A 20193-nucleotide genomic window follows, 5' to 3' on the forward strand; every position below is an offset into this window, starting at 1 on the left:
GCCCCCCAACGTGTGACACCCCATCTAGGCTTGCCTGGATGCCTGCAATGCTGAGTTAAAGATCTGATTTTTTTATCTAGCAGTGGATGGCTCCTTTTTGTGAGGGTAGACGTAGCCCTGCACTGGGATGACTGGCTTACAGGACAGAGCATGGAGGCACTCTCGCTCCCGCCTTCCCCGCTCAGCCAGGTGCGCTGTGCAGTGTGCAACTCACACGCGGCAGCCCTGGGACTAGACCAACGACTGATTGGTTTAAGTGAATGGTTCTTTCTCTATCCAACTACCTGTGCCAAAAAGGAACCTAGAAGATATTTGTGACCCTTTTCCCACCTTTATCTTTCATGTTCTACCCACTGTGCTATTGTCTTAGCTCCTATTTATATCTCTCAGATTTCCCATTGTTCTCCATCATCACCACCACCCTAGTGGAAAGAACATAATCTTTCTTCTGAATCACATCGCTACCGTCCTAACTGGCCTCCCCCTTCTATGTAGTCTTGCCTTGTGTGTATTCCCATCATCACAGCCAGAGCATATGAACTCAAGTAGCTTAACACTGAGAGCTAGCAAACTGAAGGATCTTTTCAAAATATAAACATCTCCCTTCGGGCTTGACATTCTCAGTGGTTTTTCATGACTCTTAAGATATAGGTGAAACTCTTTGACTGGGCCATCATCCCCTCCCCATGCCTCCAGCTTCATTCTGCATGGCCTTCCTTTCAGCTTTCTTCTCTGCAGCTGCTCTGGAGAGTGGCTCATGCAAAAGCCATTCCTGCTGCCTAGAGCGCTGGCCCTTCCCCCTTCGCCTATTAACTCCTATTCACACATCAAGTGTGAAGGCTCCAACACTCTGCCTCAGCAAGGTCTCCCCTGCTCCCCCTGACTGGCCAACTCTCCTTATGGTAAGTCCCTCAGCGACAAGGGCCTTCTTGCTCTTGTGGCATTCATCAGAGTTACACGTGTATCGATCAGATCCTCTGACACGGTCTCTCTCTCCATCCAGGCTGTCAGGTGCATGATACCGTGCCTGGGCTCATCACTGTATTTCTGGCTGCTTAGCATGTTGTCCGCATGCAAGCTGTAGCTGGTAAATATATGCTGAATAAATGCAGGTTTGTCTGGCTTGGACAAATCACCATCTAGCAATGACCACGTTTGACAACCACCCGAGTGATCTGTGAGTGTAACTTCCCCAAACGAGTTGTGTAAAAGGAAGAGGAAGAAGGGCAAATCACAGAAAAGTCGCAATTGACAGTTTCCTCATAACCAGCCAACTCTGAATGCGTCTTCTTTGAGGCATTCTGGTTAACTGGTTTCGAGCAAATATTTGTTGAATCGATAGATAATATCTAATCATTCAAGGCCCAGATTATGTGTTACATCTCCTAGGAAGTAATTTCTAATGTGTATCAGTCTTCAGAAATAACCTCTCTATTCCTTATATGTTCAGAGCATTTCACCATTTCCTCTCAGATGATAGTTGTTATCTTACGTTAGAGTTGTTTGGGTATATGCCTTATCTCTTAGAGCACATTGTAATTGTCTAATTTATTTCTACTCTGATCTATCCATGGTGGAGCTCAAATAAAATTTGGCGGATGAATGAGGGCACAAATAAATGATAAATAATGCTTGAATTCTCTCTCTCTCTCTCTCTCAAGGGTATGAACTATTAGTTTATTGTATCTCTGACTTTCCCGATCCTATATTCTCTTCTAAAAAGCTGGGGAAGAGATTACTTAGGATACTTTCAATTACTTTAATTAATTGTCTATCCTTTATTTAGACTCCATTGTGAGAAGCCAGATTTTTGTTTCTCTTCCCTGAATCAAGCATTTTCAGTCCATATGCTCTTGATAGCTTTCTAATTCCAGTACCAGATATTCGACCCAGATACTTCAGAGGTTCAAAAGTCCAGCTTTGGAGATCTCAGTCAGTAATTACCTAAATTGAAATTCAGTTTAATGACTGTCAACACTTTTCTTGAGCTTCTTGTTTGTACCAGTCAAATACATGCAGATACTTAGAAAATCCACCCCTCTCTTCAGGTCCTCTAATTTAAAAGGCAGTTTAGATAATTTTTCAGGATGGTGGGAGTCTCATCACTTTTCCAACCATGAGTTACAATTAGGATTCAATCATGTGTATTGAAATGCTTTGGAGTTACCAAGTTTGGGAGCAGAGAGAGACCTCAGACGATATTTGACCTAAATATCCACTTTGCAAGTGAGGAAGTGACTGGCTAAGTAGGTTGTGGAGCTAAAATCCAAACTCAGGTCTTTGGGGTCAAAATATTTCCTGTACCCCTATGATATGCCAGGCTTCTTAAATACTTCATCACCGGTTATCTCTAGGAATGCCTCAAGAAAGGTTTGTCATTCACATTGTCCAGGTAAAGAACCTGGGCTCATGTCCTCTGGGCTTATTAGGTCCTCCACATAACAAAGTTGGGATTGGAACCCAGCTCTGTCTAAATCTGAAGACAAAGCTTCTTCCACCGCACCATGGTGGCCAAGGCCAGTGGAGCTTCAGAGAGGAGGACACTGGTACTGAGTGATGGATGTGAGACAAAAAGAATACAAATTCTAGACGAGGGGTCACATGCTTGACCCCTACCCCGACACACAACCACCACCAGCTCCCTGGAACCTATACCAATATCTTCTCAAACTTTTACTGGGCATACAAATCACCTGGGGATCATTTAAAAATACAAATTATAATCGATAGGTCTTGGGTGAGGCCTGAAATTCTGCAGATTCTGAGATTCTAAGGTGATGCAAATGCCCCTAGTCCTGGGACCACACCTTACGTAGCAAGGCTGCTGAAGATATGACTCAGTCTTCAGCAGCCTCATTCCTGGATTTGTCAAGCAACAAAATTCATGAGGTTAAGGGAGGGCAGCTGTGGTTGAGTAGTTGGAAGGGGCACGATGTTTGTGTGGGTATCTTTTGCTGAATGTCTTACTATGTGCTGGGCATAATGCTAAGGCTTTTACAAGTATAATCACATTTAATCTCCAATATAACCCTCTGAGTAGCTATTGGTATCCACAGTTTACAGACAAGGAAGCAGACAAGGAAAAAGAGTTTAGGCAACTTCTCAAAATTCATATGGTTCTGTCTGATTACAAAGCTCATGCTCTTAACCACAATGCCAACTTCCTCCACAGTGAGAGAGTCTCCTCTACACCCAGAGCAAGTCTGAAGGGCACTTCTGAGGGGAAAGGAGTCTTTGAGCAGATATTATGAGCTGATGTGGACATCACAAATCCAACACCAAGGTGTTAAGGAATATTTTAGATCATGTGTTGATCAGCTTGCTAGAGGAATGTGCAAAGGGTTCATTCACACACAGAAAGAAAAAAAGCATGATTAGCTTGAGTGGAAAATTACAAATAACTTGCATGCTCAGTAATAAAGGAATAGTAAAATAAAACATAGTATATAAGGCAACGGACATACTAACTGGTTGGTGAGTGTACAGATTTCAGATTGTATACAGTATTTGCTACTATAACATAATCTGGATTTTGTTAGAAAAAAGACGTGTGTGTTTATATATGAAAAGATTAGAATGAGGTACTCCAAGTAATGAATATCAATAACCTTTAGATGGCATTCTTATTCATGTTTTTAAATTTTATTTTGAGCCCTAGCCAGTTTGGCTCAGCGGTTAGAGCGTTGGCCTGCGAACCAGGGAGTTCATTTGATTCCGGCCAAGGGCACATACCTCGGTTGTGGTTCATCCCGGGCTCTGGTTGGGGTCATGCGGGTGGCAACTAATTGATGTGTCTCTCTCACGTCGATGTTTCTCTCTCTCGCTCTCTCTCCCCCGACTCTGTCTGAAGATAAATGTAAAAATATCCTCGGGTGAGGATTAAAAAATAAATACATAAATTTTTATTTTTATACTTATCTGTATTTTTCATAGTTCCAGAAAAGCATATATCATATGTGTGATTTTTTAAAGAAAAAATAAATATGCAAGAGAAGCCAGGGAAAAGGTGAAAAAGGATAAAGGTAGACATGTACTACCAAATATTAAAATAAATTATAAAGCTATAAATAATACAACAATTTGGAATTGAGAATTATTAGACTGACAAATCAGTGGAAGAAAGGAGAAAATAAGGTAAAAGTCCCATATAATTTGGACTCATAAGTAATTAATTTTTTTCTCTTGGAGAACATTTTCCTAAAAATGATACAAAAGTAGTGTATGGCCCCCAAAATACTGTACATTCGTCAGTAGACCATTGACAAAATGGAGAAAAACATGTCTAACATGGGAAGACTGAGGTTTACAGAAGGTACAGACAGAAGTTTAGTAACTCATGGTTCATAAATGATGAGCCAGAGCCGCAAACCCAGGTCTGTCCAACTATGATTTTTGTCACTATGTTGCCTCTCTAGGAATTATTTTGCAGATGTGCCACAAGAAGTGAAGTGACCTACCCAAGATCACACAGCTAACAGGTACCAAAACAGAGACTCAGATCTACAGCTCTCCCAGTCCAAAGTCATGTGCTCCCCAGGACGCCAGGCTGCCTTCCCCAATCTCGTAAGACTAGCTTCGGTCTGTGTCCCTTCCCGGAGCCCAGAGCTTGCTGTTGTCCCAGACATTGGTTGTTGGCTGAAACCATGTCTGACTTTTCTCAGTTCTTTTCCCTGGGGGCTGAGTTCTGGAGTCTGTCCTTGATGCTGGGACACTTACTGTACATGGACAGGTCTTCCCCAAAGGAGACAAATCCCTTCTTGGTTCGAAAGAATGCAAGTAGGAGTTCCCACTCCAGACACATCTACCTTTGAGAATAAGAAGCAAACTCCTCATCCCTTTGGTTGCTATGCTGGGTCCCCTAGGTTGCCCGGCTCCCCAGCTGACGTGAGTGGGGCTGAGAGGTCGATCCCTCATCCCGATATCTCTGTTTCATTCTCTTGCTCATTCAGTCATGCCAGGGACCCATAATGCCTTGTATCAAGCCTGACACATAACAACTGTGAGCTGTTATTTTTTATTATGTTTGTTCATTTCCAATTGTAAAAGCAACATGCTCATTGTGTTATTTCCCACAGCTGTGACCAACCCGTCCTCCCACAGGAATGCTGCAGAAGCCTAAAGGGCCAGGAGTTGCCAAGGAAGGATTGTAACCAGTGTGAGTACAGATGAAAAATCCTCCGAGGTGTTCAGAGGATGCCACAACCGGATCAATTTGCAAATAAAGACTCCCATTCAAACTGAGGGATGTGCCAGAGGAAAAGCAGACTAAGAAATGGAATATTTAAACACTTCAAATCATTTCCGTGGAACGGCTTTCTGCCTCTAGTTGAAGGAACGAGTCATCTTCCTGTGTGAAGTGTGCAAACTCACTTCCTGTGAGTAATGGAAGGGTCATTCAGGTCTGGACGAAGCCACGGTGCACGTGGTGGAGCCCACGGCACTACAGCTTCCTCTTCAGAGAGCAGAGGTGCTGCTTCTGGGTGCCAGAGCTCTCGGCTCCTCTCTGGGCTGCAAAACCACCGCAGTTTCTGAGGGGCCTCTGCTGGTGGCACCCACCAGCTCTGTCCAGTGCGTCCATGAGGTTTGTGACTCATAGCAAGCTCCCACTCAGAGCCAGTCCCCCGAGTTTCCGTGGAAGCTCTGTTGGCCGAATTCTGTGTCAGCCCCAAGAAAGTTCTGGGGTGCTGGCAGGCAGCAGTGCGTTGGAGAGCTGCACAGACCCAGGCTCGGCTCGCACTGTGGCAGCACAAAGGGCAGAAATACAAACCAGCACAAACTGATGAATGGGCCTGTCTATGCATCAGGCTGAAAACACAGCCATAGGCCTGGTGGATAATGCACGCTATACATGCAGAAGTGCATACATGATCTAGTATGTGCATTAACTAGGCCTTCCAAAGAGACCGGAAGGAAAGGAACCCACTGCTCTGAGCAGCAAATCAAGCAGGACAACGAGAGACTCGGTGTGTTGGAAATGCCCATCCTATTGCTAACTTTGGTTAATCTTACAGCCTTCAAATGACCCCACAGAGACAGCCTGCAAAGGAGGTGTTGGGAAGCTGTCACTTCCACTTCACCCAAACTGAGCTTCAGAGAGGTTAAGTCACCGCTGATGGCACCAGTAGTCACTGGTTAAATGGCATTTGAGCCTACTTCTGCCAGACTCCCATGCTCTCAGCTACTTCAGAGTTCATTTTATCTGATAGATTTCTATTGAAAGCCACCTGGGTGTGACATCCCAGCTTGGAGCCAGACACCCCTAAGAATGAGTGCTGAATGGAAGAAAGAAAGGGAGATGGGGAGGAAATCTTACCTTTGTTGCTTTTTAACTGTGTGACCTTGAGCAAGTCACTAGTAACCTCCCGCACCCCAGTGTTTAACTCTGGGATCACTTCGAGAAGTTTGTCGGGAGCCGTTCTTTGATACCAATTCCCTTACTGACCCTGCAAAAGTATAGATTTCTCATTCATTCGCTATTTATTTATCCCTTCCCTCTATAAACATGTAAGACACAGTCTCTGCCATCAAAATAACCATGGTCTGATGGGGAAGAAAGGCCTCCAAAGATGGTCACACTGCAGCAAGATTGACGGAAGAAAACATTAAGCGCCAGGACACGGAAATCAGAACGACTGACGCTGCCCAGAGGACTGGGGACAATCACAGAGGAGGTAACGGCTGAGCCGGGCTTTGAAGAATGAATAAAAGTTAGGCGAGACGTGCTTTCTGTGCTTCATAGCTCGGCCATCTGTGCGTCTGTTTCATTGGTTTTGAAGGGGATGGAGCTTTCCACTTGCCGAGTACTGTAGGAGGAGTTGGGGTGCTCCTACTTTTTGACGTTTGGGGAGGGCAGAGGCCCATCCAGATCTGACTCCAGCCGCCAGATCAGGGACACCTGGGGAGTCACCATTTCCCTCTGGCTTCCGGTTATTTATCTGAAAAACAACGGACCCACGGATCAGTAAGGACCCCTTCTGTCTCTGGACCCCTTCTGTCTCTGACAAGGTTTTATTTTACAGTCGAGAGGTGGAAATTAAATTATTGTCACAATCTAATGGTGGTGGTGAAGTCCCCATCAGCTTAAGTCTTCTTCAGGGAAGGGAGAAAGCTGAGGATCTAATCATTCTAGAAAAGACTGCCCTCCTCCCACCTCACCCTTTAGAGCGGGGCGGTTCTGCTGCAGCTCCCCATTTTTCCGCTGACACTTCGTGAGCCCTGGATGGTTTCTCCGCTAGTCGGGTCACTACACAGCTTACTCTCTCCAGACCACCGTGATCTCTCTCGTCTGTGTCAGAGACCCAGCTCTGGTCTTTAATGAATTGCAGCAATTTAGGCAGGGAATTCCATGAGAACAAAGTCTGTGTCTCCTTATCTGCCAGCTCCTAGCCTAGTGTGTGGCTACTACTACTACTAATAATAACAACCATAACAGCATATACAAAGGCAAAATTCAGCATTTAGTAAGCCCTTGGTACAGGCCGGGCTTTGTGCCACATGCGTTATAAGCATTAGCTCCCATATTTTCCTTCAAAAATCCTTGGGGAGAAGTATCAAAATTATTCCTTTTGCCCTGGCCAGTTTGGCACAGCGGTTAGAGCGTCAGCCTGCGGTCTGGAGAGTCCCGGGTTCGGTTCCCGCTAAGGGCACATACCTGGGTTGCAGTTTGTCCCCGGCCCTGGTTGGTTGTGCGGGTGGCAGCCACTCAATGTGTCCCTTTCATGTCGAGGTTTCTCTCTCTCTCTCTCCCTCCCATTCTACCTGAACAAAAAATGGAAAAATGTCCTCGAGTGAAGATAAAAAAAAAAAATTATTCCTTTTGTACAGATGAGGAAACAGAGGTAAAAATGGTTAAAATAGCTGCTCAGAGTTACACAGCGATCAAGACACAGGGTTGGAACTGGAACCAGAACAGCCCGACTCCAGAGCTTACACGTCTACCATCAGATGACACAACACTACCGTTGTGAGTAACTGAGCGCGGGAGTGCAAGGCTGGCGGAGGGGTTAACACATCGGTCCAGCATTCCGGCAGTCCAGGGCTTGAAGTTCAGCCTCGTCACTTTCTAGCTGTGACCTCAGCCCAAGTGTCTATCTCAGCAACCTTTGAAGTGCTTCATTTCAGCAGCTTTTATTGACATCCCGTCCCAAACTTGCCCCTTCCCGAATGAAAGGCACTTCTGCAAACGTGGATGGAATGCCTACCCTTGCCAGGCACCTTGCTAGGCACTGGGGAGGGACACAGAGGTGAATGGGACACAGTCCGTGCCACCAGGGGCACAGACATTTCAGGAGGTCTGAACACAGAAACAGCTGTTCCTGAGGCACAATGTGACACACCTATAGTAGCCTCCCCCCCCCCAGGATTATGGGAACACACAGGAAGGGGTGATTAATGCTGCAGGCCACATCCTCAGACAATGGCTACTTTCTGGAATTGCAGTTTAGGTCCTTTGGGCCTTTTTTACTGTATGACATTGTTGGGTGATTGATTATGGAAGTTAGAATTGGAGAGGAATTTTGAGATTATTCTAATCTAATCCTTCATTTTACAGGTGGGGAAACTGAGGCCCAGAGCTGAAAGTCATGGATAGGAAGGGTCATAAACTGGTTTGGGACACAGACCTCTGGATTTCCAAGCCTTGCTAATATCCAGCAATTATGAGATACCCAAATCTTACCACCTCCACTCATAGTCAGCAGTCTTATTCAGCTGGGTTTAATAATGCAGGACAGGGCCTCCGCATCAATGTTAAAATTTTTAGCAGGACGCTTGAAATGACAGACACATCTATTTTTGGACTCATTTCCAGAAATCTCTCCAGTGGGGACCTTTATTTATCCAGTTAAAGTGCCAAAGTCTCAGCTCACATTAAGATCTGCTGTAGACGAATCTCTTTGTAAATGTAGTAGACAGAAAAAGTTCTGGTGTAGAATTTAGGAGACCCAGGTTATAAAATCAGCTTTTCCAATAGCTTGCTTGAGACTGTAGGCAGATTGCTCCCTTCTTTAGGCTCTCCAGTGGTCCCCTCCACCAGAAAGGAGAGGTCTGATCCCAACAGAGGCTCCATGAGGTCAGGGACTTGGTCTCTTACTGTCTCTCCAGGCCCTAAAACCATGCACACAGTAAGGACTCAACGCACACTTCTTTAACATGACACATCTTCAATGTCACCAACATTCAGTGAACAGGAGTTCATAAAATCATTTCCAAAATCTAACATTCGACTCTGTTCCTGTCCCGTCCCCCCACCCCCATCACGAGAGGCATGAACACCTCTCCACCTCTCCGTCTCCTAGCAACAATGTGGAAGAGTTGACTGTTCTGAAGCAACTCTCAAGTGGCGTGACCTGGCAGCTGTGAATTATTCTGTGTGCTCTAATATTATCCTTTCGGCAGCACTCCCCCTCTGCTGTCACTCCCAAGGCCTCCTTCTCAAAACCACCCGCTCAACTCCTCTCCTCACTTGTTGCTGAAAACACGCCCTGAAGCCGCCTACCTTCGCTGAGCTTGTTGTGCAATTGTTCAGCAAACTAGAAGACTCAGCAGAGTCACGTATTTCAATAGGAGCACAAGGGTGCGTGGAAGTGAGGTAGGTACGTTGCATACTTGCAAATCCCAAATCTGAAACCCATGAATATTTCCTAGGGTCTGCCCCGCATCACTTTATTTTTGCAATGTATTAAACCAAAAAAAAAAAAAAAAATTTTTTTTTAAAGCAAACAATAACTACTACCATTGATTGGGCACCTACTATGTATCAATCAGCTTCACGTGCTTTTCCCTGTTTCATCTTCTCAACTATCCTGGGAGCGCCCACTTTCGCAGAGGAGGGAACCGAGGCTGGTTGATGAACTTCTTAAGGTCACACAACTAGTAAATGCTGAGACCGGTATTGGATCTGGGTCTTCTTTCTGATTCCAGCAGCCTAGGTTTTAAAATTTAGAGGAATCTGGTAAGTGTTTAAAAGGCCCACAAGAACAACCTAATGAAAAGGAAACAGAATGGCATTTACAGACCGTCCTGTTCTTTCTCTATCTGCTATATATCCCCTCTTAAAACTGAAATGACTTGTTTTCTGTTGCTCCAGTGTGGAGAACTGACACTAACAGCTGAGAGTTATGAGGAGATGCCCAGCCATTATTAGGCCAAAGGGAGTTCAAATTGGAATGGACCCTCCAGCCCAGTCAATCTAGCCCTGAGCTTTTATAGATGGTAAACCTTTCAGCCCATTTAGTCCAGCCCTGATGTTTCACAGAGCTTAAGAAGGTCACCCATCTAATCAGCAGATAGCAGAGCCAGCCTGTCTCTACCAAATCCTATCCTTTTCATCTGTAAAAGGAGGAATAACACCTGTGTATAAGGCTATGGCTGAGAAAACGAAATGAGATCATGTCTTCGAAGTGCTCACCAGGCCCCCTAACCCATGGCAAGCCCTGCAAATGGTAAATGCTGCTGGCGCTAATCCTCTCTGAACCTCAGTCTCTGTCTGTAAAGGGGGTCAGCAATGGCCCTTGTTAACTCATCTATTTGTTAAGAAAATCAAATAGGCTCTTTATGTGGCAGAGCTTTGCAGTAATTACCGCTTGCTTTGCGAACACCAGCTACAGTCCTCTGGGCAGTCAGGTATGGATTTCAGACGTTCCTCTATGATTCCCAGGTGGACAACATCAGAGTGAGGGCGGCAGCATCTTCCCTAGCCTCGTATAATTATGGATGATTATGAAACAGGAGAAAGAAAATACAGAAAAAATTTAAAAACATGCATCCGCATATATAGTTTACCTTTTCAACCTTCTCTTCCTGGTTGGCGCTGCTTGGACTGCACCGAAGTCATGGGACACCCCTCTCCCCTTAATGCAAGGGCACAGGGGGATTGGCACTGGCTGAAATAGGCTTGATTGGAAGTCAGTTGCTTCCTGGTCAAGGGCTCATAATTTGGGAGGGAGCTGCATGCATGTCATGAGCCTAGAGAACTGTGGGTTTGCTTAACATGTGAGCCCAAATCACACATCAGACGGTGAAGGCCAGCAGGGGCCAGGCCGGTTCCATTCCTGGTTCACTACTCTCTCCGCTGGGGCACCCTATCACCTCCCGTCCCCTTCCTCTACCCCTTGTCTCTAGGCCCCCTTTTCAGGATGAAAACAACTCTTACCCTGAGTCGTTTACCTTACTTCTTCCAGACTCCAAATAGTCTATCTGCATTTTCAAGGCTGCACCATCAGGTGAAGTGAGTGGGTGGTGAGGAAGAAGAGAGACGGTAAGTGGACAAGAACTGTACAGAGTTCGGCTGTAAAAAATGAAAAGAGAAAGAAGGTCACTAGGGGGAGATTGGGATTAAAGTTGAGTGTGTGTGTGTGTGTGTGTGTGTGTGTGTGTGTGTAGTGGTATTTGTTTTATAGTGGAAGAGACTGGAGTCATGTAAATGCTTTTGGGAAGGAGCAAGTAGAGAGAAACAGGCTGAAGGGACAGGGCCTGACTCTATAGCACAAGGGGTCTGAGACAGCAAGAAGGGAAGGGTCCAGAGCCCAGTGAGAGCAACTGGCCTCCCCCAGGAGGAGGGACCGCTCTCCTGGTGTAATATGAAGGGAGGAGGGTAATGAGGAGCAAAGATGAGAGCGCCATCTGTCAAGACATTGGCAGACATACCAGGTCCCAAGTCCGGCACAGTTTTTGTCCCTCTTTGCACAGCTGTGGCCTCGTGCCAGCTGCTGTCTCTGGTGGTCCACATGCATGGTGCCATCTTCACCACAATCTGCAAGGCAGGCATTTCTAACCCTCTTTATAGATGTGCACACCAAGTCTCAACATGACATTGCCTCTGAGGTTACACAACTAATACTGTTTGTAAAAATAGTGCTGACATTAATACAGTCTAAGTGCATGTCAGACTCCACTCCAACTACTTAAAATGCATTGGCCTATTTGGCCCTGTAAGGTAGGTACTGTTATTCTACTGATTTTAGAGATGAAGAAACTAAGACACCAGAAGATTTGATTATTAACCCAAGGTCAAACAACTTAAAAAATGAGTTAGCACTTGAACCCAGGCTGTCCGCCTCCCAGATCAGTATTCTTAACTGTCATACCACATCATCTCTGTTATGGGAAACAAAGTAATGGAGATTAGATTCAAACCCTCATTTGCAGGACTCCAAAGGCCAGACTTTGCTCTTTATGCCAAGAGATGAGGCTGAGTCAAGGCAAATTAGCCTTTAGAGTTGAGCACTCTGTACCAAGATCCAGTTAGGACGCCTGAGGACAAGTAGCAGGAACACTAGCAGCCCAGCAGACTTCCTCCAATTTTTTATTGGCCAAAACTGAGTGACAGTTTTCCCCAAGTCTCCAACAGCTGGGATCAAGCAAGCTGGGAAGGTTGAAATGGTGCAACTTCCTCAATCAACGGTATCTGCCACACCCAGGTAAGACGATAGGTGCTGCCCCTGGGTCTTCATTCATTCATTCATTCATTCAATCATTTATTGGCCATCCGTTTTGCCCAGCACTGTGCCAGCACTAGGTACGCAGAAATGAAAGCCCATAGTTCTTTCTCTTTAGGACCTTACAGACTCCGAAGCAGTCAAGTCCCTCACAACGCATGGCAACCTCCCGTAGTGGGGAATGCACAAAGGGGGCTGCAAACAGAAGATGCTGTGTCTGTCTGGGGGGACAGGGGACTGACGGGCAGGCTTCACAGAGCAGCCGTCAGCTTTAAGGAAAGCAGTTTGCCAGATGAACAAGGGAAGTGAGCGTGTGACTCAGGCAGAGGGCACACGTGTGCAAAGGCAGGGACGCACGGAGAAGTGTGGGGAACTGTTAGTAGTTCAGCATGGCCACCGTGGAGGTGCAGACTCGGGGGTGGGAGATGAAGCTGGAGAGTTAGGAAGATCATGTCATGACATGTTCACCACATGTAGGCACGTAATCTTGAATGCTTACTGCTACCCTGGAAAGCTGTCCTATTACTATGTCCAATTTACAGAGAAGAACAAGGAGGCTCGGGAGAATTAACATGCTCTCTATCTTCGGCTGATAAGAAGATCCAGGGTTTGAACCCGGACTGGCCTGAAGCCAAAGCCCACACGCTTTCCACTCCACCATAGTGACTGCCTTGGCTGAGCCTCTAAAGCTACAGCACCCCATTATGTAACCAAAAATAAAAAGCCTTTTTGTCTATAGTGGCAGTGGCAATGTCATCCCAGAAACTAAGATTTGTTCCCTTTACAAATGAAGGGTTAGTACGGTTTTTCCCCCTGCTCATTATAAAGACCTGCTTCCTACCAGAATGAATAATGAGGTTGTAGCTGTCTGCATTCAGCCATAGGAAGATGGATAATTGTATTTCCTCTGTGATGGGAGAACCAGCTGTGGCACTAATAAAAATGACTGCGTCTCAATTCTTTCAACAGAGTAAATAAAACTCCCTTGTGATTAACAGCAAATTGGTTTCCTACAAAGTTGTCAAATCTGAACGGTTGCAATGAAGGGGTGAGGATGAAGAGGGGGCCCAGAGCTTGGTTAGTGGTTCTGCTCCAGCAGGGTGCTTTCTCTGACGACATGTTCCAAAGGTGCTTTGGGGAGGAAAGATATTCATACCTGCTCTCAGGAAATCCCCAGTCTGGTAAAATAACGCTCCAGTACCCTGGCATGGGAACAAAAGAGGAAAGGGAGCTTAGCGACTGCAATCCCCAAGGCTTTCAAACTGGGGCACCAACTCTTTCCCCATGCATTCATTCTACAAATATTGATGAAGTGCTTGCTAGTGTTTTGTTCACTGATTGAATATTTACTGAGTTTGTACGTATTCCAGGCACAGTACTGTGCTTTGGGGAAGAATGTCGAAGAAGACCCAATTCTGCCTTACGGTCTAACAGAGAGAGACACACACACATAAATCATTTGTTACAATTCTTGTGATGAGATCTGAAAATAAAAGTAGTGAATTTTTGTAGGTTTTTTTTCTCTTGACAAATAGGACAGAAAGCTGTTTTGCCCCCAGTTTTAATAGTTACAAACCAAAGCCAATGAAAAATCAATTGGAAATGAAGATAATCTAGCTTTGAAATGGTAGCAAAGGGAAATGATTCTATTTGCAAAATATTGGTGGATCAGATAGGGTCTCAATAGGAAATAGATAAGATGCCCAGATTATAACAATTCAAGGAGAGTTTATTTACAAAGGGATCCTTTGCTTACAATGGTGTGCGTGGGGTGCAGGGCCCGGAGGGGCTGTGCACAAACCCAGGGTTAGCAGCAATGGTGCTTTTACCACCCCAGGTCCAAAAGAATAAGAGAGGGAATTGGCTACAGAAACCCCGAAGGAAAGAGTCGTGTTGAGAAATCACCTTGAACGGAGTAGTGATTGACAGTTGAAGGTCAAAGCCAGACCAGGGGCACCGTCAGGGAAGGTGTCAGGGAAAAAAAATACCTAATCTCACTCTTCTCCCTCCCAAGATTTTTCCATCTTAGAGGTAAAGGAAGGCTTCCTGTAGTGGAGACGGCACCTGAGCTGGATCTTGACAGATAAATGGGAATTTGTTAGTAAAAAAATCTCCAGGCATAAAAGAAAAAAAATTAAAAAAACCAGAAAGCAAAAGCAAAAAGGTGGGAGGTGGACTAAAAACAGCTTCAGAGGGACCTTTATGTTATGGGTAGAAGTTTGTTTTTTGCACCCAAGGCATTGGGGAGCCATTGAGTAATCTTAAAGAAAGTAATAGCATGATCATATTTGCACTTATAAAATGTCCTGTTGGATGTAAACATGGAAAATGGATTGGCAAGGGGAGGTATTAGAGAAGAGACAGGCTAACGTAGTAAGCAGCACACCAAGGGTGAGAACCTGGACCAGGACCATCGGCATGAAGATGGAGAGAAGAGAATGGTTTTGAAATAAATGTAGAAGGAAGAGGTCACGGCTGACTGAGTGGGCGAAGGGTGTGCAGGAGAGGCCGGTTCTCAGGACTCTGGCTAGGATGTCATTGGTTGACACGTTGGCTGGTATTGGAAATGAAAGAGTCAGAATAGGTTTGAGGGAGGAAAGGCTTTGGTCTAAGATATACTGAGTCTCACATGCTTCCAGGACATCTCGGTGGAGATACCAGGTGAGACTTGGCTATAATTCTCAAGTTCAGGAGAGGGAGAGAAAGAGACACAGAACATAAGACCACTGTGGTGACTAGGCCATGGTCGAGAACAAGAAGAGCCAGGAGGACCGCAGAGATGGAGAATGGAGACGGTTCACCAGCTGGGTGATCTGCATACCCTCATCCACGGGATGAAGATGAGTGCCTCCTTCACTGGGTTGTCATGAGCCCTGAGAGAGGAGATGTAAGGGTAAGTGCCTTGTGCACAGCAGACCTTGAAAATGTTTGCAGAAGCAGAGATAAGGTGTAGGTGCTACGAAACTTGATTTTATACCATGTTCAAAGAACAGATCAGCAGCTGCTTTATGCTCGATGAACGTTACAATAATATTTCTGTGCTTATTTTCTCAGATATCTGTCTCTCCTTGCTGCGTGGACTAGAGGGGATGGGACCTAGATCCCATTGCTGTTTGTATTTCCCATTCCCCTAAGTACTCATAAAACAACTAGCACTTGATAGGTACCCACTAAATGTATAAATATCTTAAACCAAGAAACAGCATGTATAAATATGGCTGATTGATTGTCTAGTGAGGGGAAAAATATGAGATACAAGCTGGATACAGTCCCAATGACCCCAGCACTTCTCTGGAACTGACAAACCACTCACTCTCTCTGGGCCCCGTCCCTCCCCCACTGGGCAGACGTGATTGATGCTCTGTCTCTGTTTGAGAGTGGTGGTCCAAAGATTAATGAAGTCAAAATCCCTTGGAGATACTTGAGTAAGAAATGGGCCGTATTGTTGTCTTGTTTTAATTAATTTGAAAATTCTCCTATATTGTTCAAATGGCAACTGACTCATCAAAAGTGGGTGTTTGGAAGTGATAAATGGAAAGTCTGAGGATTTTCTCATTAATTAATTTGGCTGTAAAAATAAGCACTGGCCCACATTCACAGTGAAATAAAAACAGACCAAAAGGTAACCAAGAAGCCAGGCTAGTGTGGAATGGTAATAAATTCTGCCCTAGGGCACAGACACACTTTTGGCAGTCAGGCAATAATTTTATGGATGTAATATATGATTTTCTATATTTTAAAAATTTTCTACAATGTGCACATGCTATGTTACAATAAAAACTTAATTTTAAAAAACATTTATTCTCTATGTTATGATCCTATGTAATAGAGAATAAATATAGCACATACAATAAGTATAATATAGGGTAAACTAAATTCTATCTTTATTTTTCTCCTTATCTATATTTTGATATTTTTTATTAATATTCCATAATGTAATTTGTCCCTTTATTCTGTTACCAAGTAAACAAGATGTCTTTACCTGTAAGCAACAGAAACCACATCTGGTGAATCTATACCAGAAAGGAATTTTAGGGAAGAATACGAGGAATGCAAATTTTCTAAAGAAACGCTGGGAACCAGGCTTAGAAAGACAGGAAAAGGAAGCCAGCTGCTCCAGTTTTGCAGGAGCCCCAGTGACAACCAGTGAGCGCAAACCACTCACATAACCAATCAGGAAGGGAAGGTCTGGTCAGCCCAGTGAGGGCTATATTTTAGTCCAAAGCTACAGGAGAGTAGGGCACCTGCTAACTGTCCTAGCCAGACTGCTCCCGAAGGATCTTGATCATCACCCAAGTGAATTTTAATCCTAATCCCAAAGGAGATGGAACGGATGTTGGACAAACAAGAACAACTGCACTAGGTGATAGTTTCTCTCCCCCCAGTTTTTAGGTATAATTCACATATCTGCTGGCAGGGGAGATACTGTGATCACCAAGCAATAATGTTTCAACCTGACCACTGATCCTCTGCAGAGCAGCTCTGGTTGTTAGAAAGTCCTTCTATAAATGTTAATTCCACTTCTGGTTCCCCAGATCACAAAGGGGCTTGGCATGGTGGTGGAACTGGGAACTACTGTTTGAGGATCAGCTGAGAAAGTCGGGGGGAAAGAGTAGCTCGGAGGTGAGAAGGAAAAAATTCAGGGTTGAAATGAGGTATCATTAGCATCCTTCCAAATGGCTGTCTGCTGTGTAGCAAAAAAAAATGATACTAAATGTAGTGGGTGCAAGTCCAAGGGAGGTGAATGTCATTTAAACAATTGGGACTTTTTAAGAATTAGAACTGTCCCACTCTGAAAAGTAGGAAGCCCCCTCTCTCAAGGGAGAGGCAAGTAGGAATTCCAGTATGGGGGAAGTTGGGTTATATGATCTCCAAAGGATTCTTTGAACCCTGAGAGTTTATGATCCTATGATCCTTTGTTATTTGCAAACCTAATAAATGTCCACAACTACTCAGCCATACCCATGCCTGAGGCTGGGCTTCTCCTTTTCATTTGTTTTGCTTGCAAACCTGTGTCGGTAGAATTCTCCATGCACTAGTCGCTGCAGGGGGGTCCTGGGGTTTCCTCAGCTGAGCACGGCAAGCAGGGGAGGAGAGGGAGGAAAGGCACAAGCAGTTGATTAGGAGTAAAAATTGGGGGTTTAAACCCCTGTTGTACCACTTTTACACTGTGGTATCTTAGGTGAGTCCATGGATTTTGTGATTCTCATTTTATTCATATGTAAGAAGTGGATAATGATAACAATAATAATCACCTGCCATACCGAGTTGATTAAAAAACACGTAACACTTAGTTTTTTGTAGAGTCCTAACCTTGTGCTAGGTTATTTACATGCACTATTTAATTTAATATCCCCAACCATCTCATGGCATAGATTCCATTATTCCCATTTCACACACGAGAAAAATGAGGTTAGAGAATTTAAAGCCTTTCCTAAATGTTGGAGCTAAAATGAAAACCAGTAGCTCTCACTCCATGGGCTGAGCTCTCCACAGTGCCAGACCACAGCTGTCAGAATCCCATGAGCTAGCACATATCATACTGTACTTAACAGAGGGGCTGGACCATGATGGGGACTCAGTGAACGTTAGTTTTCTACTCATCACCCTTGTGACGTAATCTTCTGAAAACTCCAGTTAACCAAAACTTATCTCGAGATGTTGTGCCCTGTGCTGCCTTCATCCTCAGGCATGCTCCCCGGATGGTGGCAGCAATGCCAAGTGTCGAATCAGGGTACCACACAGGGTGGTCTTTTTTTAACTTTGGTATAGTTTAATGATAACTCTTATTTTGAAAGTAAAATATTAATAGAAAATACCTAATAACTTCTCTCATCCAGAAATATCTAAAAGTTTAGAAACAAACCCTCCAGCTTTCCCTTACCCATTGGTCCATCCCTTGATGTGTCTTACTCAAGTCACTCTCCTGCCGCTGGATGTATTATCTTTCTTTTAGGGTATTTTTTATTACAGATGACATACAATGTTATATTCGTTTCAGGTGCACAACCAAGTTATTATACATTTACATAACTTACAAGTGATCACCCCAGTAAGTCTAGTACCCACCTGGTACCATGTCATTGACCATATTCCCTGTGCTGTACGTTACATCCCTGTGACACACAGTGCCCTTCTTCTTTCTCAGGAGCAAGACAACTTTTCCTAGAAGCTTCTTCTCACATCTTATTGAATAGCATCTCCGTCTCATTCCTAAACCAATCAAAAGGAGATTGATTGGATAATCCTTGGACCAATCAAGCCTCCCTCCGGAACTCGTCAACTTCCAAAACCAACCTTCTGCTTGAAAAGAAAAAAGGAGGTAATAGGTGCAGGTGGGCTACCAACTGTCGCCCCTACACCCTGTTATCTTCATAAGAAAACCAAGGCTCAGAAGCATTTAAGTAGTTGGCCCAGAATGCAAGGGCAGGGGTAGAGCTACAGGGAAGGAAGTGCACAGATAGGGTGATTCTCAAGTGAGGAAGCCGCTCGGGGCTGGGCAGGGTAGGGAGGAAATTGAGGACAGTGCTTCTTACCTGTGCTGCACACTGGAGTGACACGCGTCACTTTAAACAGCACCAGTGACTGAACTGCACCCCTAAAGATTCTGATTCACTTGGTCTGGGAGGCAGCCAGGGCATCAAGATTTATAAAACACCCCAGGATATTTGAAGGTGCAGCGAAGGGGAGAACTGCTGGTTTAGGGGGAGAGTTATTGGAATATAGAGGGGTTGAGGCCAAAGGCATAGACTCTGGGCTGGCTAACAAAGATCCTGCCTCTCCTGTTTCTCCTCAGGAACGGCTCGCATTTAGGGACGCCCCACATTCCAGGCCTAGCCATGCCCTTGACATCGAGGAGGCAGTCAATCACTGAATCCGTCCAGGGGCTTTACTCAGAGTTTCCATGAATCATTTTCCTACAATCTCCACAAAGTAATAATGATCCCATTTTACAGATAAGGAGACAAAGCCCCAGAAATGTTAAGGAACTATGTCCCTCTGACTCCGTGCTCTCCAAGTCTATCTGCAGAAGAAGTCAGGAGTCTTAGAAGCAAAACCAGGCTTTTCATCTCTCTCTCTGCCCTCCTGGCATCTGACTCCGCCTGGGACCTCCTTCTGGCCCCTCCCTCCTGCTGGGGAACGTCAGCTTTCTGCAGAGAGGAGGAAAGGGCTGAAACTTCTTGACTAAGTCATAGGGCAGGAGGCAGGACCAATGTTCATTTTGGAGAAACACTATAACCCTGTGAGTTGGGAGGCCTGAAGTCTAGCCTGGTCTCAGAGCTTCACTTGTGGGGTGACCTTGAGCAAGCCCCTTCCCCTTCCTGGGCTCTGCTTTCCTCATCTGTAGCATGAAGAAGTTGAACCTGAATCTGCAGGTCACTAACTCAAGTACCTCGGGGTCCAGGTAGATGATGTGCACCAGCTGGGGCAGGCTAGAGGGGGAGGCGGGGCAGTAACAAGCATATGCCCTCTCCGAAAGGGTGGGAATCTATGCAGCTCCAGCCAGTCGTCACCACGGAAGCATGTGGGTTCAGCATTATGAGATCTTCTGATTTGGTTTTAAAGAGATGCTAAGGAGTCTTTATTTTATGTGCAATCTCCTGCCTAATCTAATGTTAATATAATAGTAATAATGACAACAACAACAATTGTACAAGGAAAACAAAACATACATGTGGACTAAATTTGGCCTACAGGCTGATTTTTTGTGATCTGTGGGCTAAATGGTCTGTAAAGCTTAGCTGTCCCATTCTGT

This window comes from Molossus molossus, unplaced genomic scaffold, assembly GCF_014108415.1.
Source record: "Molossus molossus isolate mMolMol1 unplaced genomic scaffold, mMolMol1.p scaffold_m16_p_12, whole genome shotgun sequence".
NCBI classification, from domain to species: domain Eukaryota; kingdom Metazoa; phylum Chordata; class Mammalia; order Chiroptera; family Molossidae; genus Molossus; species Molossus molossus.